Below are 25,559 nucleotides of genomic sequence, written 5' to 3'. Positions count from 1 at the left end.
GGCTACCCTTAGTGGTTTGAGGTAATTGTTTAAAGAAATAAGCAACCACCCGAATAAGGGGTTCCAGTTTTTGAGCTAATACCCCAAGGGTGATTCCCCTTCTCTCTTGAATGTAAAGGTCGAAGGGTTTAGCTAAATCTGGGAGGGCCAGGTCAGGGGCCTGAAGTAATTGCTTTTCCAATTCTTGAAATGCCCTTTTACATTCTGAATTCCATTCAAAAGGATCATCAGTCTTTCAACTTTTTATATAGAGGCCTAGCTACTAGACCATAGTTAAGGATACAGATGCAGCAAAACCCAGCCATCCCCAGGAACCCCCTAAGCTGTCTTCTAGTTTTAGGCGGGTCCCAACAAGGGTCCTCCTGCCTAGTGTTTGAGCCAATAGAGCGAGACTAAGTTCAGTTCGGTACAGAAGCAAAGGAAAGCTTTATGCTTTGATCAGAGAATGGAGAGGTGCGAGCTCGTGGTCTAGAGCACGCACTCTCCCTGACACGTCATGGGCAGGGCTGCTTTATAGGGATCTTGTCAGCAGCTGGAGGGGGTGAGCTCTTGCCGGGCAGGTGCAGCTGGGCTGCTCACAGCTCCAGATCCACAGTGCCCAGCGCAGCGTCTCTGCACAAGGCCCACTGCTGCCATCTTGAGTTGTAGTGCTGTGCAGAGGGGTTCTACACATGGCCTGCCAGCTGAGGTGTCAGCACAGCCCTTTCACACTAGGAACTCGGGTCTGAAGTGCCAGGTGTGAAGCCTCTGCACGGGGCACCCAACGAAGAAGTGAAACTAGACAAAGCACAAAGTAAAAGAAAAAAAAAAGTTAGACTTTATTACCCAGATTCTATTTTTATTTCCTGGGACTTGATAATGGGCCTTGCTGGTAACAATATCACTTTGAATTTGGGAAATATACTCCTTTTCTAGTGTGTTTGATGTAATATCTTTTTTCTATGTAATTCTACCAAAACTAAAATGTTATGAAATATTTGAATTTTTTTTGAATCCTTCCAAAGTCCTAACACTATGCACGGATGGTGATCTATGTGGTGTATTTAATCTGGAATTATCAATCATCATCATCATTGATCCATGTAATTAGCCAGATTGTTTAGTTAATAAATAGATCCACAAGTATTTACATTGTTGCTTCCATGTGCCTAGCATAATGCAAGACCTTATAGGACATGTAAAAGCAAAAAGCATAATCTGGGTTGGGAAATTGAGTGCTGAAGACAGTTCAGAGCAAAAACCCTAAATTTTGAGTGAGCCAGTTAGGAGGGAGTGAGTGGTGACATCCTGTTGGTGGATAGTTTATTTCAGGATGTTCCAAGGGTTGGTTAGGTCCCAGCTACCACTGTTACTGAGGAAAGGGCTGCTCCTACATTCTTGCCATGCTCACAGATGGCCCCATTGCTAGAAGAGACTGAGCCAGACCTTTGTGTTTCCTGCAAAAACATGTGGGGGGCAGCGGTGGTTGACATTGGCCTTATGCTTCTTTTAATACTGTGTCTGTTTTATGTTTGTTTGTTTAACTGTGTTTTGCCTGTTAACATTATTCAACTTTTTCTTGGGAACTTGACTTCTTCCTCAGAACTGAAGTTTCCCCCTTTTAATTGAGTCACTGGCTAGGTCCTAACGTTTTGCTGCTGGACTTCCCTGAGTCTAATACATTCAACTGACCATTGAAGGACCTTTTGGAACACAACCAATTCCTAGGTTGGGGACTACTTGTCTCTAGATAATTACCTCTTTCCCTTATTTTGCTGTGTAGAAAAAGGATCAGTAAGATGAAGAGCTGTACTGTGAGATTTCTATTCCTGCTTTCCTATAAAATAAAATAATTTTAAATGATTAAACTACTGAATTACATTTTTGAGATAGAAAGCCTCTTGTCCATCTTTTAGAATTGAACTAATAACAATAATGATTTCAGATTTTAAAAATAATCAAACTAAAAGGATATAGTAATTCTGTTTGTTATGTGCCCTCTCACAGCCCTTGAATTTTTTTCATTCCTGGACCAGAGAATCCATTAAATATAGTCAGAATTATAAAGTTCATAAAACACGCTAAAAAATTCAGTATATGCTCAATAGAGTTCATAATTAGTAGTTGTAGAGATTGTGATTTTAGGCTTTTAATATTATTTTATAAACTATGAAGCTAAAAACAGGACAAGATCATGCAACTTCAGTTTTAGTGCACATTACTTTAATGACAGTAGCTTCCAAAATTTTATGTACGCTGATAACAGGGAATAAAATTTCCAAGTACTACACATTTAGAATACTATTATTAAATATTTTGCACATCTTAAGTCATAGTTTTATAAAATTGGAATATGTACTTTGCTATTTATTTTTTACCAACTAAATGTTGTAACAGTTAACAAAGCAGATCTAAAGGTATCTCACACTGGTCAGGATGGGTATCATCAAAAGATCTATAAACAATAAATGCTGGAGGGGGTGTGGAGAAAAGGGAATCCTCCTACACTCTTGGTGGGAATGTAAATTGGTGCAGCCACTTATGGAGAACAGTCTGGAGAGTCCTTAAAAAACTAAAAATAGAATTACATATGACCCAGCAATCCCATTCCTTGGCATATACCTGGAGAAAACCATAATTCAAAAAGATACATACACTCCAATGTTCACTGCAGCACTATTTACAATAGCCAGGACATGGAAGCAACCTAAATGTCCATTGACAGAGGAATGGATAAAGAAGATGTGGTATATATATGGACAATGGAATATTACTCAGCCATAAAAAAGAACAAAATAATGCCATTTGCAGCAACATGGATGGACCTAGAGATTGTCATACTGAGTGAAGTAAGTCAGACAGAGAAAGACAAATATCATATGATATCGCTTACATGTGGAATCTTAAAAAATGGTACAAATGAACTTACTTACAAAACAAATAGAGTCACAGATATAGAAAAGAAACTTGTGGTTACCAGGAGGGGAAGCCAGGAGAGGGTGAGGGATAAATTGGAAGACTGGGATTGATATATACATACTACTATATATAAGATAGATAACTAATAAGGACCTACTGGATAGCACAGAGAACTCTACTCAGTACTCTGTAATGACCTATATGGGAAAAGACTCTAAAAAAGAGTGGATATATGTATATGTATAACTGATTCACTTTGCTGTACAGTAGAAACTAACACAACATTGTAAATCAACTGTACTCTAATAAAAATTTTAAAAAAAAGAATATGGCCGATCAAGTATAAGAAAAAAATAAAGTTATATATTCTCAAGGATTTTCATGTAAAGATATGGTCTTTTAAAAAATCCTCGTAACCCAAGTTCTTTTAATCAATCTTTTTTCCAAAGATGAAATCTACATTACTCTACATTATGTTAAAAGTTCATAAGCTCTTGTAGGATTGGAGCAGATCATACTACAACAGACCATTATAGAATTTTCAGTTCAAGAGACAACGTACCCCCCTAGCCTTTACCTCTATGGCTTCCTCATCCCTACCTAAACTATACGATATCCACCCTAATGGGCACTTAGCCACATGTTACCTGAACTTCCGTTAAAAGCACTCCTTTTTGGCTCATAGAGACCCCAAGTTATTACCAAAATCAAACGGATAACTAAAAGTAAATATCTTACTTTGATACCCATTATTTTTAGCACACACTTTAAATTAATTTAGATCAGAGAGAAGGAATTTATCTGTTGCTCTTCTGAAGATACTCATTTATTGTCAATGCCTGTGCTCACTAAGAGATATTAAAAGTATAATGTGATGCTATTAAGTACCTCTAGTACACCTAGTGAGAGCAAGATATTTTTTCCTTATAGATTTATAAAAGTAGTTTAGAGGTTGTGAGACATGGTCTTTTTCCTGGCATTATTCTGAATGTTTCTGCGAGGGTGTTTTTGGATCAGATTAACATTTAAATCAGTAAACTGAATACTGAAGATTGTCCTCCCTAATGTGGGGGGGCCTCACCCAATCAGATGAAGACCTGAATAGAACCAAAAGTCTGACTTTCCCCTCAATAAGAGAATTCTTCTTGCCTGATTGCCTTCAAACTGGGACACTGGCTTTCTTCCTGCTTTTAGATTCAAAATGAATCTTGGGCTTTTCCTGGATCTGGAGCCTGCTGGCCTTAGGACTGGAATTAAGCCACTGATTCTCCTAGATCTATAGCTTGCCGACTCACCCTGCAGACCTTGGGATTTGCCAGCCTCCCTAGTTGTGTGAGCCAATTCCTTATAAAAAATATTTTCACTCACACACACCAGATATATATATATATATATATATATATATCTCTCACACACACACACACACACACATACATACATACATACATACATATTCTGTTTTTCTGAAAAACCCTGACTAATATACCTATTCTAAGTCATGAAGGCATTCTCCTGTGTTTTCTTGTAGAAGTTTAGGAATCTAGCTTTTACATTTAAGTCTATGATTTATTTCTAATGAATTCATAGGTATGGAGTAGAGTAGAAGTCGATCTTCATTTTTTGTTTTCCTCCATGAGTACATTCAATTGTTTCAGCACCATTTCTTTAAAAAGCTTTTCTTTCCCCATTAAAATGATGTGGTAAATTGGTCAAAAATCAGTTGTCTGTATAGATGTGCAACTATTATAAACTCTGTTGTATTCCACTGATCTTTATTTTTCCATATGCTATTACCACATTGTCTTAAATACTATAGCTTTACAGTAAGCCTTGTAATCACATATAGAAAGTCCTCCAAATTTGTTCATCTTTTTCAAAATTGTTTTGACAATTCTAGATACTTTGAATTTCCATACAAATTTTAGAGTGAATTTGTCCATTTCAAACAAAAAGTCTCTAGAATTCTGCTGGTATTGCATTGAATCTGAAGATCAATTTTGGGAAAATGTACTTGTTAACATTATTGAGTCTTACAACCTATTAGCATGTAATATCTATTTATATTTTCATTAATTATTATTTTCAATATTTAAAATTTTTAAACACACATCTTTGGTTAGATTTGCTTCTAGATATTTGATATTTTCTGATTTTTATTCTACTTTTCATTTAATGTATATTATAATCCACAAATAATTCATATCAGAGGAGAAAGAAAAATAAATTACAAAACATTAAATAAAATCTCTATCTGATAACTGTTGCACCTGGGACCATCTCAGTGTCTATTTCAGTTGTGTTTCCTCTATTTACTGTAAATCACATTTTTATACTTATTTGTGAGTCATGTACTTTTTCATTATATACTGGACATTGTGTGTAAAATAGAGACTGAAATAAATATTTACGGCTAGTAAAAGCTATGTTCCGTCTTTGGTCAGGCTGTTAGTGTGGGGAGCTGAATTGATCTAATAGAAATTTGATTTGAGTTTGGACTTTGATGCAGCTCTAGTTAGTTTTAGTTTACAACTGGTTTCAAATTTTTAGAGTCAGGACTTTTCCTTTATCAGGGATTGAGATCTCAGCATGCCAAGTCTTTAGCAATCTCTTTATGCTTTACAACTTAGCTGACAACTTTCTCACCTTGTGGTGAGAGTTTGGGGGACCAGGGCTCACTTTGAAATCCTCTGTAGTGATTAGAACCGAACAACCATGGAAGGAGTGAAATGTTCTGAGTGTGGAGAAAACAACTATAGGATTTAAATGTTATGGCTCTGGAGTCAGAGAGCTGCCACAGTATGAATCATGTGAATGAGAGCTAGGGGCAGGCTCATAGGGTTTTGTCTTTATAATGTCTATGTCATGGCTGTGGTGAGGATTAAATAAAATACTAGTGGATAAGAAAGCAAGATAAAAACTTCTCTCAGCTATAGATGATATAGACAGACCCAAAAGATAATGAACACAGTTCTTTTTCCTCAATGGCATTGATCTCCTCTCAACATACATGACATGAAAGCCAATTTTTCATGCACACCTGACAACTGTCTTAAGAAAACTTTGCGCATGTTCTTTCCAACTGGAAAGTGGAAAACACTGAAGTTTGTGTGGTGTTCTCAAATGATTTTTATATGCCCCGATAGCTTCTCTTCAATTTATAGTTTCATTTGTTGTATTTCTTTCTTGAAATAATATTGCCTCATCATAACTGTTGTCATGTGACTACAGTTATACATTTTACTGAAGAATGTACCATAAGTATATGATTAGAAAGAACAGTGACAATACATTCATGGGCTTGGAGTTTTGGAGAATGAATTTATGTCGGCATTTTTCTACCCCTGAATTTGGTTCTTAATAAGCGTAATATGAGAGGGTTAATGTATAGTATCTCCTAATTATGAGCACTACATGACAATTGAAAAGTACATGTAAGCAAAATAGTTGAAAAATCAGTATGCTATCTGTGTTTCTAAATGTCAAAGTTTGTGTTAGGGTTAATTTGGTTAGGAGAGTGATCATAAATGATGAAATTTAATAAATATCATACTCTAACATGAAAAAAAAATACTAGTGGAAAGTAGCTTAGCCTGGTACCTGTCACAGAATAAGAATGCAATAAATGTTACTGTTGTTCTTATTATGAGTTTGTGGAGGAAGAGTAACCAGTTGTCAGGGTTGCTACACCCTGTATTTGGTGAGAAGTCGTACTTCATTTTTGCTTTCATGGGTCAATGAATATTTTTGTTAAATAGGGTAGCCAATATAAGGTTACCAAGTATTTATTTTGCCAAATAAATATATTAAAAGAAAACTACCACGCACTCTTACCATAATTTCATAAGAGAAATATGCTAAAAACAAAATGTAGAAAGGGTATAATTACCTACTTAAGGCAAGTCTTTTTTTTTTTAAACATCTTTATTGGAGTATAATTGCTTTACAATGGTGTGTTAGTTTCTGCTTTATAACAAAGTGAATCAGTTACACATATAGATATGTTCCCATATCTCTTCCCTCTTGCATCTCCCTCCCTCCCACCCTCCCTATCCCACCCCTCTAGGTGGTCACAAAGCACCGAGCTGATCTCCCTGTGCTATGCGGCTGCTTCCCACTAGCTATCTGTTTTACATTTGGTAGTGTATATATGTCCATGCCACTCTCTCACCCTGTCACATCTTACCCCTCCCCCTCCCCATATCCTCAAGTCCATTCTCTAGTAGGTCTGTGTCTTTATTCCCGTCTTGCCACTAGGTTCTTCATGACTTTTTTTTTTTCCCCTTAGATTCCATATATATGTGTTAGCATACTGTATTTGTTTTTTTCGTTCTGACTTACTTCACTCTGTATGACAGACTCTAACTCCATCCACCTCACTACAAATACCTCCATTTCATTTCTTTTTATGGCTGAGTAATATTCCATTGTATATATGTGCCACATCTTCTTTATCCATTCATCCAATCATGGACACTTAGGTTGCTTCCATGTCCTGGCTATTGTAAGTAGAGCTGCAATGAACATTTTGGTACATGACTCTTTTTGAATTATGGTTTTCTCAGGGTATATGCCCAGTAGTGGGATTTCTGGGTTGTATGGTAGTTCTATTTTTAGTTTTTTAAGGAACCTCCATACTGTTCTCCATAGTGGCTGTATCAATTTACATTCCCACCAACAGTGCAAGAGTGTTCCCTTTCCTCCACACCCTCTCCAGCATTTATTGTTTGTAGATTTTTTGATGATGGCCATTCTGACCGTTGTGAGATGATATCTCATTGTAGTTTTGATTTGCATTTCTCTAATGATTAATGATGTTGAGCATTCTTTCATGTGTTTGTTGGCAATCTGTATATCTTCTTTGGAGAAATGTCTATTTAGGTCTTCTGCCCATTTTTGGATTGGGTTGTTTGTTTTTTTGTTATTGAGCTGCATGAGCTGCTTGTATATTTTGGAGATTAATCCTTTGTCAGTTGCTTCATTTGCAAATATTTTCTCCCATTCTGAGGGTTGTCTTTGGGTCTTGTTTATGGTTTCCTTTGCTGTGCAAAAGCTTTTAAGTTTCATTAGGTCCCATTTGTTTATTTTTGTTTTTATTTCCATTTCTCTAGGAGCTGGGTCAAAAAGGATCTTGCTGTGATTTATGTCATAGAGTGTTCTGCCTATGTTTTCCTCTAAGAGTTTGATAGTGTCCAGCCTTACACTTAGGTCTTTAATCCATTTTGAGTTTATTTTTGTGTATGGTGTCAGGGAGTGTTCTAATTTCATACTTTTACATGTACCTGTCCAGTTTTCCCAGCACCACTTATTGAAGAGGCTGTATTTTCTCCACTGTATATGCTTGCCTCCTTTATCAAAGATAAGGTGACCATATGTGTGTGGGTTTATCTCTGGGCTTTCTATCCTGTTCCATTGATCTATGTTTCTGTTTTTGTGCCAGTACCAAACTATCTTGATTACTGTAGCTTTGTAATATAGTCTGAAGTCAGGGAGCCTGATTCCTCCAGATCCATTTTTCGTTCTCAAGATTGCTTTGGCTATTCGGGGTCTTTTGTGTTTCCATACAAATTGTGAAATTTTTTGTTCTAGTTCTGTGAAAAATGCCAGTGGTAGTTTGATAGGGATTGCATTGAATCTGTAGATTGCTTTGGGTAGTAGAGTCATTTCCACAATGTTGAATCTTCCAATCCAAGAACATGGTATATCTCTCCATCTATTTGTATCATCTTTGATTTCTTTCATCAATGTCTTATAATTTTCTGCATACAGGTCTTTTGTCTCCTTAGGTAGGTTTATTCCTAGATATTTTATTTTTTTTGTTGCAATGGTAAACAGGAGTGTTTTCTTAATTTCACTTTCAGGTTTTTCATCATTAGTGTATAGGAATGCAAGAGATTTCTGTGCATTAATTTTGTATCCTGCTACTTTACCAAATTCATTGATTAGCTCTAGTAATTTTCTGGTAGCATCTTTAGGATTCTCTATGTATAGTATCATGTCATCTGCAAACAGTGACAGCTTTACTTCTTCTTTTCCGATTTGGATTCCTTTTATTTCTTTTTCTTCTCTGATTGCTGTGGCTAACAATTCCAAAACTATGTTGAATAATAGTGGTGAGAGTGGGCAACCTTGTCTTGTTCCTGATCTTAGTGGAAATGGTTTCAGTTTTTCACCATTGAGGACAATGTTGGCTGTGGGTTTGTCATATATGGCCTTTATTATGTTGAGGAAAGTTCCCTCTATGCCTACTTTCTGCAGAGCTTTTATCATAAATGGGTGTTGAATTTTGTCGAAAGTTTTCTCTGAATCTATTGAGATGATCATATGGTTTTTCTCCTTCAATTTGTTAATATGGTGTATCACGTTGATTGATTTGCGTATATTGAAGAATCCTTGCATTCCTGGAATAAACCCCACTTGATCATGGTGTATGATCCTTTTAATGTGCTGTTGGATTCTGTTTGCTAGTATTTTGTTGAGGGTTTTTGCATCTGTGTTCATCAGTGATATTGGCCTGTAATTTTCTTTCTTTGTGACATCTTTGTCTGGTTTTGGTATCAGGGTGATGGTGGCCTCGTAGAATGAGTTTGGGAGTGTTCCTCCCTCTGCAGTATTTTGGAAGAGTTTGAGAAGGATAGGTGTTAGCTCTTCTCTAAATGTTTGATAGAATTCGCCTGTGACGCCATCTGGTCCTGGGCTTTTGTTTGTTGGAAGAGTTTTAATCATGGTTTCAATTTCAGTGCTTATGATTGGTCTGTTCATATTTTCTGTTTCTTCCTGGTTCAGTCTCGGCAGGTTGTGCATTTCTAAGAATCTGTCCATTTCTTCCAGGTTGTCCATTTTATTGGCATAGAGTTGCTTGTAGTAATCGCTCATGATCGTTTGTATTTCTGCAGTGTCAGTGGTTACTTCTCCTTTTTCATTTCTAATTCTATTGATTTGAGTCTTCTCCCTTTTTCTCTTGATGAGTCTGGCTAATGGTTTATCAATTTTGTTTATCTTCTCAAAGAACCAGCTTTTATTTCTGTTGACCTTTGCTATTGTTTCCTTCATTTCTTTTTCATTTATTTCTGATCTGATCTTTATGATTTCTTTCCTTCTGCTAGATTTGGGGTTTTTTTGTTCTTCTTTCTCTAATTGCTTTAGGTGCAAGGTTAGGTTGTTTATTCAAGATGTTTCCTGTTTCTTGATGTAGGCTTGTATTGCTATAAACTTCCCTCTTAGAACTGCTTTTTCTCCATCCCATAGGTTTTGGGTCGTCGTGTCTCCATTGTCATTTGTTTCTAGGTATTTTTTGATTTCCCCTTTGATTTCTTCAGTGATCACTTCGTTTGTTAAGTAGTGTATTGTGTAGCCTCCATGTGTTTGTATTTTTTACAGATCTTTTCCTGTAATTCATATCTAGTCTCATAGCGTTGTGGTCGGAAAAGATACTTGATACAATTTCAATTTTCTTAACTTTACCAAGGCTTGATTTGTGACCCAAGATATGATCTATCCTGGAGAATGTTCCATGAGCACTTGAAAAAAATGTGTATTCTGTTGTTTTTGGGTGGATTGTCCTATAAATATCTATTAAGTCCATCTTGTTTAATGTATCATTTAAAGCTTGTGTTTCCTTATTTATTTTCATTTTGGATGATCTGTCCATTGGTGAAAGTGGGGTGTTAAAGTCCCCTACTATGATTGTGTTACTGTCGATTTCCCCTTTTATGGCTGTTAGTATTTGCCTTATGTATTGAAGTGCTCCTATGTTGGGTGCATAAATATTTACAATTGTTATACCTTCTTCTTGGATCGATCCCTCGATCATTATATAGTGTCCTTCTTTGTCTCTTGTAATAGTCTTTATTTTAAAGTCTATTTTGTCTGATACGAGAATTGCTACTCCAGCTTTCTTTTGATTTCCGTTTGCATGGAATATCTATTTCCATCCCCTCACTTTCAGTCTGTATGTGTCTCTAGGTCTGAAGTGGGTCTCTTGTAGACAGCATATATATGGGTCTTGTTTTTGTATCCATTCAGCTAGTCTGTGTCTTTTGGTGGGAGCATTTAATCCATTTACATTCAAGGTAATTATCGATATGTATGTTCCTATTCCCATTTTCTTAAATGTTTTGGGTTTGTTATTGTAGGTGTTTTCCTTCTCTTGTGTTTCTTGCCTAGAGAAGTTCCTATAGCATTTTTTGTAAAGCTGGTTTGGTGGTGCTGAACTCTCTCAGCTTTTGCTTGTCTGTAAAGGTTTTAATTTCTCCATCAAATCTGAATGAGATCCTTGCTGGGTAGAGTAATCTTGGTTGTAGGTTTTTCTCCTTCATCACTTTAAGTATATCCTGCCACTCCCTTCTGGCTTGCAGAGTTTCTGCTGAAAGATCAGCTGTTAACCTTATGGGGATTCCCTTGTGTGTTATTTGTTGTTTTTCCCTTGCTTCTTTTAATATGTTTTCTTTATATTTAATTTTTGATAGTTTGATTAATATGTTTCTTGGTGTGTTTCTCCTTGGATTTATCCTGTATGGGACTCTCTGTGCTTCCAGGACTTGATTAACTATTTCCTTTCCCATATTAGGGAAGTTTTCAAGTATAATCTCTTCAAATATTTTCTCAGTCCCCTTCTTTTTTCTTCTTCTTCTGGGACCCCTATAATTCGAATGTTGGTGCATTTAATGTTGTCCCAGAGGTCTCTGAGACTGTCCTCAGTTCTTTTCATTCTTTTTTCTTTATTCTGCTCTGCAGTAGTTATTTCCACTATTTTATCTTCCAGGTCACTTATCCGTTCTTCAAGGCAAGTCTTTTATAAGAAATGTTAAGTGATATTTGAATGTGTCTATACTTGTTTCTCTCTATATTCATATAATATTGTCCTGTCTTTAACTTTTTATAACAACCTAATAAAGTTGTCATGAAGTGGCCAGCATTTGTCAACCACAGAGTAAGACAATGTTCTTCATCACCAAAGTTTTAAGAACCTAAAAATTAAACACAAAGCAATTTGGCAACTATAACTGTTTTAGAGATTTTAAAACATCTGGTTTTAGAGGATTAGGCCAGTTCTACTGCTTACCCCTGGATTTCTTCTGAGTTCTGGGATATAACATAGCTTCATATGAAGAGATCTTGGCTTCTTCCTGATCCATTTCCCCAAAGAATATGAAGCTGAGGCTTGTAATAATCAAGGGGTAAAGAAGCTCAAAAGTAGTTCAGTCAGCACTGCTTTGCTCCCCTCTCAAGTTTGGCAAAATTCCATCAACCACTAACACCTGGTAAATTACACTCCTTGCATTGTATGTAGAATATCTGAACTTATTTGAATTATATACATCTTTTGAAATTAATTCTGTTTCTACAGGCATGATTGTTTTCTCTTTGTAAAAAGAAACAACAAACAAAAGCATGTTATGGATTCATTTGTTAAATAATACTCACCAGAAACACAACAGAAATTATAACTGAGAGCCGGGACTAGGTGAGGTGAGTGAGGTACTTACCTTAGGTGCAAAATTTAAGGTGATGCCAAACAATCAATAATCTAGATGAATATTTCAATGCAATATTTTAAAAAATATAAAACACTAATGATGAACAAAATATCAAAATTTTAAATAAAGAACATATCAGTATTCCTTTTTTTTTTTCTTCTGGTTCCGTTATGCTTTGGCATGGCACTGTTGCAATTATATTAATAGGTCTTGTTCACATTTTGGAGAGGTCTTTTTGTAAGGTCATTAGAATTCCAATAAGAAGCCTGTAAAGAGGAGTGATCTGTTAATTGGACCCTGTAACCTGAGAGACATCACATGCCACCTGTAAGTCCATAACTTCCCATCTCCTCATTGAGGTTGGGGAAACATTTTTGAGAATATTTCAGACTAAGTTCCTATTTTAGCAGAGCATTGGTCTACATGAAGTCTTCCTACTTTTGAACTGCATGATTTTAGTAAGCCTGTCTCAGTCCTTCTTTCATACTTTAAATTTTTAATTTTATTTATTTATCTATCTATTTTTGAAAAAAGACTTTTATTTTTATTCCTTATCCTGCACCTTCACTCTCCCTCTAGTTAACCATTTTATTTCCAGGTTTATTGAGACACAACTGAAATAAATCACTGTGTTAAGTTTAAGGTATAGACTTTGTTGATCTGATACATTGACATATTGCAATATGATTACCGCTGTAGTACTAACACTTCCATTATACCACATTATTACCATTTCCTTTTTGTGATGAGAACATTTAAGATCTACTCTTTTAACAATTTTCAAATATATAATTCAGTAATGTTAATTATAGTCATAATGCTTGTGCATTAGATCCCCAGAACTTATTCATCTCTTAATTGGAAATTAGTGCCCCCTGACCAACATCTCTCTAATTCCCTTATAGCCCCTCCACACTGGTAATCACCGTTCTACTCTCTATTTCTATAAGTTTGACTTTTTTAGAGTTTCACATATAGGTGATATCATACAGTATTTGTCTTTCTCTGTTTGACTTATTTCACTTAACATAATGCCCTCAAAGTCCATTCATGTTATTGGAAATAGCAGATTTCTTCTTTCTCATGGATGAATTATATATACACACACACACAATGGAATGTTACTATATATATACAATATTACTATGTATATACAATATTGATGTATGGTGTATATATACAATGTATCTATAATGTACAAATATTTTAACATAAAATTTTATAGTCATGTTTTTGTTTTAATATGTAGCTACTCTCCTTGGAGAAAAGACATTGTTTGGTTTTTATTATCCAGAATTATAAAGGCAATAGTAAATTTCTATTAGAATATTAATCTCATCCAGAAAGTTCAGAAGCAATAGAAAAAACGTAATAAATACATTCTGGGGTCAGAATGTAAGTATTATTTTATGGTATCTACCTTGTTAATAAATTGATTCTTATAGGAATCAAATAAGTTAAGATGATGGAAGTAATTCACTGAACAAAACTCTGCTTCTGGTCAAACTTCTAGTCTTCACAAAATCCTGAAAATGTGATTTTAATGTTCATTATCTCAAAATAAAGAAAGCTAATTAAAATAACGTTGCATTGACAAAATAAAGTTTGTATTTTAATTTTCCCTAGTACTAATAACATTGTAGATTATTAAAACTAAAGGCTTTCAGAAATCCAATTTATTTTCATTCTTTAAGGTCATCATTTCCTTCTTGTATTCTTCTCAGTTTGAATACTGGAGGAAGGCAGATTTTTCTTTTTTCTTATCCTATGTATTTTCTGGTCTTCATGCAGTATAACTGTTTTATACATGAAGCTGGGAAAAAAGTTTGAATATTCTTTTTCATGGTAATGTTTAAAAATATTACAGGAATGTTTTTTCAAACTGTTTTAAAAATATTCACTAAGTTCTTCCTTTAATTTGCCTAAAAAGTCAAATAATAACAGAAATACTTATAATAATAGACCCCCTGGAGTTTGAATCTAATAAAATATTTGTACCTAAACTATAGTAGGATGAACTTACCTTTGTCATTGTCAAAAAGAAATGGCAACTTTAAAATATTTTGGTAACTGCTTTTAAAAAGAGTTTATAGAAGATATACAGATGGCCTACAGACACATGAAAGAATGCTCAACATCATTAATCATTAGAGAAATGCAAATCAAAACTACAATGAGATATCATCTCACACCGGTCAGAATGGCCATCATCAAAAAATCTAGAAACAATAAATGCTGGAGAGGGTGTGGAGGAAAGGGAACACTCTTGCACTGTTGGTGGGAATGTAAATTGATACAGCCACTATGGAGAACAGTATGGAGGTTCCTTAAAAAACTACAAATAAAACTACCATACGACCCAGCAATCCCACTACTGGGCATATACCCTGAGAAAACCATAGTTCAAAAAGAGTCATGTACCAAAATGTTCATTGCAGCTCTATTTACAATAGCCAGGACATGGAAGCAACCTAAATGTCCATCGACAGATGAATGGCTAAAGAAGATGTGGCACATATATACAATGGAATATTACTCAGCCATAAAAAGAAATGAAATGGAGGTATTTGTAATGAGGTGGATGGAGTTAGAGTCAGTCATACAGAGTGAAGTAAGTCAGAAAGAGAAAAACAAATACAGTATGCTAACACATATATACGGAATCTAAGGGGAAAAAAAAAAAAAAGCCATGAAGAACCTAGTGGCAAGATGGGAATAAAGACACAGACCTACTAGAGAATGGACTTGAGGATGTGGGGAGGGGGTGGGGTGAGATGTGACAGGGTAAGAGAGTGTCATGGACATATATACACTACCAAATGTAAAATAGCTAGCTAGTGGGAAGCAGCCACATAGCACAGGGAGATCAGCTTGGTGCTTTGTGACCACCTAGAGGGGTGGGATGGGGAGGGTGGGAGGGAGGGAGATGCAAGAGGGAAGAGATATGGGAACATATTGTATGTGTATAACTGATTCACTTTGTTATAAAGCAGAAGCTAACACACCATTGTAAGGCAATTATACTTCAGTAAAGATGTTAAAAAAAAAAATAAAATAAAATAAAATAAAATAAAATAAAAAGAGTTTATGCATTTTATGTAAGGCTCATAGAAAGAGAACTTATCTTTCTAATCATGTTATTAATAAAAATATTCATATGTTATATATATTCATATATGTTGTCATATAGACTATGTTGTTGGCACTAAAAGTAATATTTAAACAAAGTAAGGAATATAGGAAGGTGTACAGAATAAATAACATAACACATTTACTTATAGATAATCCTTTATATAAAAATTGCTAGTATTTTGGTGTATTTTCTCTACAGTATATTTCTATTTTTCTTATTACTCTGAATATACTTATTTATCCTGCTACCTTTTACTCAGCATAATATATCATTGACATTTTTCAATATCACTAAGAATTCTTTGTAATTAATTGTACTTTAATTGTCTATTTCTAAAGAAATTTGGATATCTACTTTTTTACAGAATATGGTCCATTTCTAATCACCAAATTTATTAACATAGAATTATAATGTATACTCTACTCCTATAATAGCTTGTTTTCTTTTTCTTAGTCTTATTTGTGTTTTTCTCTTATTTTTATTGATTCAATTTTTATTAGTTTTCTAGAGCTGCTATAACAAAGTACCACAAACTAGGTGGCTTAATCAATAGATTACTGTCTCACAGTTCTGAAGGCTAAAAATCTGAAATCATGATTTTAGCAGATAGGGTTCCCACACTCCTGAGGCTTTCAAACTAGAAGAGGAGACAATATGTGGTCATAAACAAATACATACATAAATAATCATTTAATTTACTATTGCAGTAAGTGTTAGAATGGGGAAGTGAAAGGGTACCCTGCCAACTCAGGAAGCTCATTCTTAGGATACTTCCTACTATATAAGATTATCTATTTAAGTGAATATAAGATGACTCTGGATGAGGAGAATTTTACTAATGGAAGATAGAGATGTAGAATATTCTGGGGAAAGGGAATTGTGATGGTGCAGACCTTAAAATTGGACCTCCAAGGTGGAGCTTGAAGAAAATATAAAAAAAGTAAAACAAACAAAAAAAACGAAACAAAAACAGAGTGACTAACACAGCAAGCAATGAGGAGAGCTGCAGAAAAGGAAACTGAGAGACTCTGTAGGGTCTTGCAGCTCATATTAAGGATGTTGGTTCTTTTCTTTAGGCAAGATAGCCATTGAAGCATTTAAGTAGAGAAATACGTTAAGATTAAGTTGGTTGCTGTGCTGAGTGTGATTGGAAGGATTAAAAGAAGATACGGAAAGCTAGTACAGCAGTGTAGACCAAAAGATGGAGGCTTGATCTAGAATGGTGACAGTGACAGTATTGAAAAATCATTGGACTGGAGACATATTTAGTAGGTAGAATTCACAGAATCTTCTACTTGATTAAATGTTCAGTGTAAAGAAGGGAGAGCTGTCAAGATAACTCACGGTTGTTTGGCATGGAAATTCTAATGGATGGCATAACCATTTCCTGATACTAATAAGAACTCAGTAAATGTTGGTGATGTTTAGCTGCTTGCATAATAGTTTTAAGAAAAATGTGGATATGTGGTAAGTGTCCTTCCATCCCCAATGAATCACACCACACATACACACATATCCAAAAATCATTTGAGGGGAGTTCTGTATCAAGATGGCAGAATAGGAAGATCCTCCTCCCACGGACACACCAAAACTACAGCTACACATAGAACAACTGTCTCTGAGAATGGCCTGAAGACTCACAGAACTGATTTTCTACAACTAAGAATATAAAGAAAAGACCACATCAAGATGGGTAGGAGGGGCAGAGACATGGTCTAATCAGAACCCGCATCCCCACTGCAGCAACCCACAAGCAGGAGGGATATCACAACTGTAGAGGAGTGAAGGGTCTGAGCTCCACATCGGACTCCCAGCCCTGGAGACCTGTACTGGGAGAATGAGCCCCACAGTGTCTGGCTTTGAAAAGCAGTGGGACTCATATTCAGAAGAGCTGGGTGTCTGTGGGAAACCAAGACTCTGCTCATGAAAGGCTCATGTACAAGCCCACTCGCTTTGAGTCCCAGAGCAAAGGCAAACAAACAAAACCCAAAGTTAGTAGAAGGAAAAAAATAACAAAGATCAGAGATAAATGAACTAGAGATTAAAAAACAGCAGAAAGGATCAATAAAATAAAGAGCTAGTTCTTTGAAAAGATAAAATAGATAATCTTTTATCCAGACTCATCAAGAAAGAAAGAGAGGGCCCGAATAAATAAAATCAGAAACAAAAGAGGAGAAGTTACAACTAACACCACAGAAATACAAAATATCATGAGGTTACTACAAAAATTATGTGCCAACAAATTGAACAAGCTAGAAGAAATAGATAAATTCTTAGAAACATAATCTTCTAAAACTGAATCAGGAAGACATCGAAAATCTGAACATACTGATCACTGGTAGTGAAATTGAATCCGTAATCAAAAAACTCCCAACAAACAAAAGAATTCAACTAACTCAATGTCAAAAACAAATAAACAATCTGATTAAAAAAATGGACAGAGGGGACTTCCCTGGTGGCGCAGTGGTTAAGAATCTGCCTGCCAGTGCAGGGCACACGGGTTCGATCCCTAGTCTGGGAAGATCCCACATGCCGTGGAGCAACTAAGCCCATGCGCCACAACTATTGAGCCTGTGTTCTAGAGCCCGCAAACTGCAACTACTGAGCCCGCATGCCACAACTACTGAAGCCTGCGCGCCTAGAGCCCGTGCTCTGCAACAAGAGAAGCCATCGCAATGAGAAGCCCACGCACCAGAACGAAGAGTAGCCCCCGCTCACCGCAACTAGAGAAAGCCCGCGTACAGCAACAAAGACCCAACACAGCCAAAAATAAATAAATAAAAAATAAATAAATTAAAAAAAAAATGGGCAGAGGACCTGAATAGACATTTTCCCAAAGAAGACATACATATGGCAAGTGGACACATGAAAAGGTGCTCAAACTCACTAATCAGTAGGGAAATGCAAATCAAAGCCACAATGATCTATCGCCTCACACCTATCACAATGGCTGTCATCAAAAAGACAAGAAATAACAAGTGTTGTAAGGATGTGGAGAAAAGGGAACCCCTGTGTCCTGTTTTGGGGAATGCAAATTCGTATAGCCACTATGGAAAACATTATGGAGCTTCCTCAAAAATTAAAAAACAAAACTACCATAGAATCTAGCAATTCCATTTCTGAGTATTTATCTGAAGGAAATGAAAACACTAATTTGAAAACATATCTACACCCCTGTGTTGATTGCAGCATTATTTACAATAACCAAGATATGGAAGTAAACTGTGTCTATGGATGGATGAATGAGTAAAGAAGATGTAGCATATATATACAATATAATATTACTCAGACATAAAAAACAATGAAATCTTGGGACTTCCCTGGTGGTGCAGTGGTTAAGACTTCACCTTCCAATGCAGGGGGTATGGGTTGGATCCCTGGTCCCACATGCCTCGTGGCCAAAAAACCAAAACATAAAACAGAAGCAATATTGTAACACATTCAGTAAAGACTTCAAAATTGGTCCACATAAAAAAACAAAACAAAACAGTGAAATCTTGACATTTGTGACAACATGCATAGACCTAGAGGTCATTATGTTAAGTGAAGTAAGTCAGACAGAGAAAGACAAATACTGTATGAGTTCACTTATATGTGGAATCTAAAAAACAAAACAAATGAATAAACAAATGAGAAGCAGACTCATAGATACAGAGAACAACTGGTAGTCACCAGAGGAGAAAGGAGTGAGAGTTGAAGGAAATAGGTGAAGGGGATTAAGAGGTACAGACTTCCAGTTATAAAATAAATGTCATGGAGATATACAGAATAGGGAATATAGTCAATATTGTAATAACTTTGTATGGTGACAGATGGTTACTAGACTTGTGGTGATCAATTCATACTGTATATAAATGTTGAACCACTGTATTGTACACCTATAACTAACATAATGTTGTATTTAAACCAACAATCAAAATCAACCCCCCATAAAACACAAAAGCCTCCAAAATGTTTGAAGAATAAAAAACAAGTAAACGAACAAAAACTAGACATAAACCAAACTAACCAAATTAAATTTTACCATTCTCCTAAAAACTTTTCTAAGTCATAATTTTAAGAGCTATTTGGTGAAAGACCTGTATTATCATCTCTCTAGCCACTGACTTCAGGGTGAAATTTGACAAGGTGAAGTGGCTGTATTTTTAAAAAATTAAGTAATTTTTTTTGGCTGTGTTGGGTCTTCGTTGATGTGCGCGGGCTTTCTCTAGTTGTGGCGAGCAGGGGCTACTCTTCATTGCGGTGCACGGGCTTCTCATTGCAGTGGCTTCTTTTTGTTGCAGAGCATGGGCTCTAGGCGCGCAGGCTTCAGTAGTTGTGGCATGTGGGCTTCAGTAGTTGTGGCACACGGGTTTAGTTGCTCCGTGGCATGTGGGATCTTCCCAGACCAGGGGTCGAACCTGTGTCCCCTGCATTGGCAGGTGGATTCTTTTTTTTTTTTTTTTTTTTTTTAAATTATTTATTTATTTATTTATGGCTGTGTTGGGTCTTTGTTTCTGTGCTAGGGCTTTCTCTAGTTGCGGCAAGTGGGGGCCACTCTTCATCACGGTGCGCGGGCCTCTCATTATCGTGGCCTCTCTCGTTGCGGAGCACAGGCTCCAGACGCGCAGGCTCAGTAATTGTGGCTCACGGGCGTAGTTGCTCCGCGGCATGTGGGATCTTCCCAGACCGGGGCTCGAACCCGTGTCCCCTGCATTGGCAGGCAGATTCTCAACCACTGCGCCACCAGGGAAGCCCTGGCAGGTGGATTCTTAACTGCTGCGCCACCAGGGAAGTCCTGGCTATACTTTTCTGAGCTTCAGTTTCCTCAACTAGAGGGAAAAAAAGGCAGGAGCTCTTGGCTATTAATTATTATGTAACATATTATCTTCTGTAGTTGTAAGTGGATAGCTAGAGCCTATAACACTATGAAAATTTCTGCAATGGTCATGACGGTGGTGATGCAGTAGTCACTATATTTACTTCGTTATTGACACATTTATAATAAATTTTATCACCTAGAAGGATGGAAAGCAAACCTAATCTTAGAATATGTTCAAACCACTCTATTTAAATAGCATTATATAATTTTTCTATGCCCAGTACGATATTTAAGTTTTCTTAGTATAACTCTCCATATTTTTATTGTAGCGTTTCATCTACTTTTTGTCCCTTAATTATGTGTACATTAGTTATGAGTATTAGTTCGAAACAACTATTTCTGAAGTAGATAAACAATCATATATGGAAAATCTATCAACTACAATATTTCTAATTAATATTTTTCAATGGCTTCCATCCCATTTAGAATAAAACATTAACTAGTTACTATAGCTTATCAAGAAGTACTGTATAAACAGGCTTGACTTACATCTCCCAAATCACCTCATGCTCTCTTTCCTTTGTGCACCATTTGTGGAAGTTCACCTTTGCGTCTGTCCCCTTGGACTTTTATCTGTTCTTACAACATTGCAAGCTCTCTCCTTACTCATGACTATGGATAAGCTACATTTCTGTCATATTCATTTCTGTATTCCTAGTGCCTACCATGTTGTCTGGCACAATATCTGGTGTACTTTAGACTCTCAAAAATATTCGTTAAATGAATTAACAAATAAACAGTGTTGCCACATCTGGTACATATGTAGAATCTGAACTCTGAACTTTACCTGCCTGCAGAGAGTATGATATTTGAATTCCGTCATCTTACCCTCAACTGATTTTGAGTCTTACAATGAGATAATTTAAAAAAAAATTTAAAAATTGAGAGTTAGTAAAATGAAGATGTTGTCTCTGAGGCAAAGTTAAGAAGAAATAACGAGTTTCTTTTCCACAAGCAGCTCACCTTATCACGTTTAAACTTTTTTTTTTTTTTAATGCTGAAGGGAAATGTCACTATGTTATTCACATATATGCCTGAAGCATGTTTAAGTTATATTTTGTCAAGGTGAAAATTTTGAAAGTCAGAAATATACAACAAAGGGTCATTTTGTTGCTTACACCGATTTAGTCTGAGAAAGGATTTCAAAAGTTTGATTTATTTCATATACTAATTTAAGTTCAAATTGTATGTAATTTTAATTCCAAAGCCTGTCATATCTCACAGAATAGTGTTGAATTATCCTTATTTCATTATTTGGAATCTACTCAGATTTTCAAAGAAAGGGAGTGAAATGAGTACCTAGTTTGAGGATTAGAAGTCATTTTAAGTGATGTGTCTATGCTTTAAAGATACAATAAACCTTATGCGATAATCTATCTTAGACAGGGAGGATTCTATGATGTGTTGTTTCTCAGTTGGGGGAGTTCAGAATAGTTTTCCAAATAAATCACTTGCCAGACTTTGGTTAGAATGAAAGAAACTTTATTTTGAGCCTAAGAGAAATTTTTACAGCTTTTCAAATAACTTTTTTCATGACGATCACTATTCTAAAATTTTGCTTTCTTTGGCCATACTGGTATAGCTGCAAAGGGAGTTTTTTTCCATGTTGTTTATTCTATATCCATTTAATCAACTGTGCCTAAAAGTAATTGGTTACATCTAATCCCCTTTCTCCTTCCTTTCTGTTTTCTTTAATAATGACTCCAGTTTGAGGCAATTTTGTTTACTTCATTAGTATTAACCATTATAGACAGCAAATAAAAAGTACTAGGATTTTGTATAAATTAATCCTAAATATACATTGTTTTCTGAATCCAATTTTGGGAACTGAACCTCTGCATTTCTTTTTAGAGGGGAAAAATGTGTCAAGCTTTATATTTACCACAGCCAATGTCAAGCACATACATTTATGCTCTGTTAAGTTAATCTCGGGTTATACATAATGCCTTCCATATTTTTCACCTTTTTATAATTTATTCTAAATTACATATGCAAACAGTACTATAACCTTTGAAGTAGGAAATCTGTCTCTAGGTAATATTCCCATCCTGTCAGAGCCATCCACCTAAGTGATATTAATGGGACTTTAATGATAGAAATTAATTACAGGGTTGAGTTGTTTCTCACTATTGTGTGCCACTGTGTTGTCACATTGCTTTCAGCTTCAGTGCTCCCTGCCACTTGTCTCTCAAGAAAGTTTTGCTTGTAACTGAAGTATGTGCATGTTTATCTCAGTCTGAACATATGTGTATGTGGGGGAGAGATGATTCCATTTTGCTGATCACTGCTTGTGATGATTATTTAGCTCTTTAGATCACTTGTATTTCCCAGAGTCTACTTCTGCCTTCTAGGAAGCATTTTATTGAAAGGGACATTTTGAAACATCAAAAATAGGTACCCTACAGCTGCCACTGGCCATATTCTATACACAGTAAGGATAATATAAAAAATTTTAACTCTTTAAATATTATATTTATAGGATAATGTATTCAAATGGATCCACATTCAAGTGCAAGATAATATTACAATTAATCTGTGGTGATAACAGGATATCCTCAAAACACATAGGGTTTTGAAGTATTTATGAGCAGGGATGGGGACAAGGGTGGAGATTAGGAAGGAAAAAGAAAAAAGAAATTGTATGCTGCACAATCTTAGGAAATTATTTGAAGCTAATAAACCAAGTATGAAAATACTTGAAGTTTGATTTAACAAGAAAAACAAATAAACAGGCAGATAGAACCTGGAGAGTCTAAGAGGTTAAAAATGAATTTGTTTAAACTTACGGCTCTACAATTTATCTGTTCTGAGCTCAAAGGGAATGAGAGTTTTGGGAAAGATGTGGGGAGGAATCAAAACTGAAGTAATTAGAGTCATGGGGCACTTTATATTTTAAAGGAAGGAAGACTTTTTACACACCTTTCTGAAGTAGAAGTACGAGGGTTATATGGGGCAGTAAGGCAGGAAAGAGTATTGGGCACCTGGAGAGAGAAAAAACAGGAACTTAGAAAAGAGGTAGAAAGGATGGTATTAAAAAATAAGCATTGAATATTTCAAAAAATTCCCTTGGGTCAATCATCCACCCCAATCAGTGAAGAAACATTCTATAAAGATCCCACATACCGTCCCTGTTGTATTTTCAACCTGCTTTTCCACCTCTCTTATTTATCCCATGAATTCCAGTTCTTAAAACCCTAAACCAAGGCTGGTAAGGTATGTGCCAGGCAATGTTTAAGCCTCTGGGGATTTAGCAGTGATCAAAACCGACACAAAGTTCTTCTCTCACAGAGTTTATGATCTAGTGTGAAGGGGAGACAGGCAATCCAAAAAGCAAGTTGGTAAAGTTTACAGTACATTAGACCATTATAAAGCCTTTAGAGAAAGATAAAGCAGGGAAAGGGGATAGGAAATAAGAGAGTTGTATGTTCAGGAGGATCTCACTGAGGAGGTGAAATTTAGAAGCAAATACATTGAAAAGGAATGCTTTAGAAATTGGAGCATACTAGTTGGATGCTATTATCTTGGAGATTTAATTTTTGTACAGCCAGTAGATAAGTGCAAAAAAAGCTTTGCTTCTAAATCAACAAATAATAAAGGAAGAACACTAAACACAGTTGGAAAAAGTTAAAGAATCTGACAGAAAGATCAAGCTTCCCTTTGTTCCTAAGAGTGTATTACTGCCATTTTATTTCATTTTCATTTGTTTGCTTGAAATTGACCAGAGAAGTACTAGAATCTGCTCCTTGCCTGCACCCTAAGGGTATTTTACAAAGAAACCTCTGTGAGTAAGCCAGGGCACAGCACATAAACTAGGGTTTCTCTTGACACAATTCATCTCATACTTTTGTTTCAGCAGAAACTAGACATCCTTCAACCCAAGTTATAGGAGCTCACAGCCTGAGGCACTGAATTGCATGGGACATAAAAGACCTCATTCAAAAATAACTTATTTAAACATTCTGTTACAGCTGCATGAAATTTATCTATCAAAGAAGTGAGTGGGTCCTACATCAGTAACTCCTGGTTTTCCTACACACCCCATAAACCACCAATACAATATTTTAAATGTGAAAGCCAGCATCTTTTGTTTTTCAGAAATGTGATACTATATGTGATACTATAATGATTCCTTCCTTTCAAATTGTAGAAGTGTTCTTTTCGAGTAAGAGAGGCACTCCAAATACTTCGTGGCACTTTAGGTAGATTTTTATTTTACTAAATTTAATAGATATTGATATTTACCACAGTTCTAGCATAAGAGCTTCTGTTCCCTGAAATGAAAGCACCATTTAAAAAAATATATAGAACAATCACTTATTCTGAATTGTTTTGCCTACTGAAGCTCCTGAGTGGATGACAAAGGTAGGAAAGTAGATCTGAGATTGCATCACAAATATCCATGTGATGTGAACTACAAGAAAATATTAAATTAGTCTATTATATTTGATAACATCAATAATTATTTTGCAATCATTAAATAAAGTACTCTGACTAATTTCTGGAAACCAGCAGTGGCTTGCTTCTCAAGGAACAGATAGTTGTATCTCCTTCCTCAAGAGTATCAATCCAGAAGGTCTGTTTCAAGTTCCTATATCAAAGTTTGATACAAATCTGAAAGCTCCAGAGTACATGGGGACAAAATTTTATAGATTGACCTTTCACATGACTTTATTGGGTGGTTCTATCGTCATTCAGGGCTTATTGAGTTGTGGCACCTGGAAAGACCGGCCTGGGGTTGCCTAAGCTTAGGTTCTCATTGTTGAACTAAAGCACTTAGTGAGATTATTATATCGGCATGACCATTAATTCTCTTTACAAAGTGTTGACCTGATGGGGTTTCCTTGACCAGCTATCAGTCTCAACTCTGTCAATAAGATAACAGAAAAAAAAGGTCTAAGCTTGAGGAAGCTAAATGCCTGAAATCAATTTAATTTATGATAAATAATCTCCTTCCAGTGAACACTTGATTTCTTAATGACGTTTTTTCTTTTAAAAATGGAGGTGAGTCATTCTTGTTAGAATAACAATTGTTAGAATAACTGGTAGCCTTTTACCACAATTACTTCAAAGTGACTACTTATCCTTAAAGACATCCCATGTACTCCTAGGGCAGAAAAGTACATTAAACTTCATATGTTTAACTATTCAATGTGTTATATAGCTTTATATAATCTATATAATGTGCTTGTAT

At 35.7% G+C, this 25,559-nt stretch overlaps 2 long non-coding RNA genes across 3 annotated transcripts in view; both read left to right on the top strand.

The window, feature by feature from the left end:
* LOC309667210 overlaps positions 1-25,559 on the top strand; it is a 1,070,074-nt gene that overhangs the window by 54,317 nt on the left and 990,198 nt on the right. The gene's annotated exons all lie outside the window — the stretch shown is intronic.
* Positions 5,603-20,627, top strand: LOC309667202. Of its 2 annotated transcripts, XR_014267615.1 has the most exons (4): positions 5,603-6,793; positions 11,681-12,616; positions 16,552-19,928; positions 20,251-20,627. It is a non-coding gene; the product is annotated as an uncharacterized lncRNA (long non-coding RNA). The 2 variants fall into 2 exon arrangements; XR_014267616.1 differs by having other exon boundaries at positions 16,552-20,627.

This window comes from Balaenoptera physalus, assembly GCF_965194825.1.
Source record: "Balaenoptera physalus genome assembly, chromosome: 9".
NCBI lineage: Eukaryota > Metazoa > Chordata > Mammalia > Artiodactyla > Balaenopteridae > Balaenoptera > Balaenoptera physalus.
The sequence above is the reverse complement of the archived record's forward strand: the minus strand, read 5'-3'. Positions and strand labels throughout refer to the sequence as shown.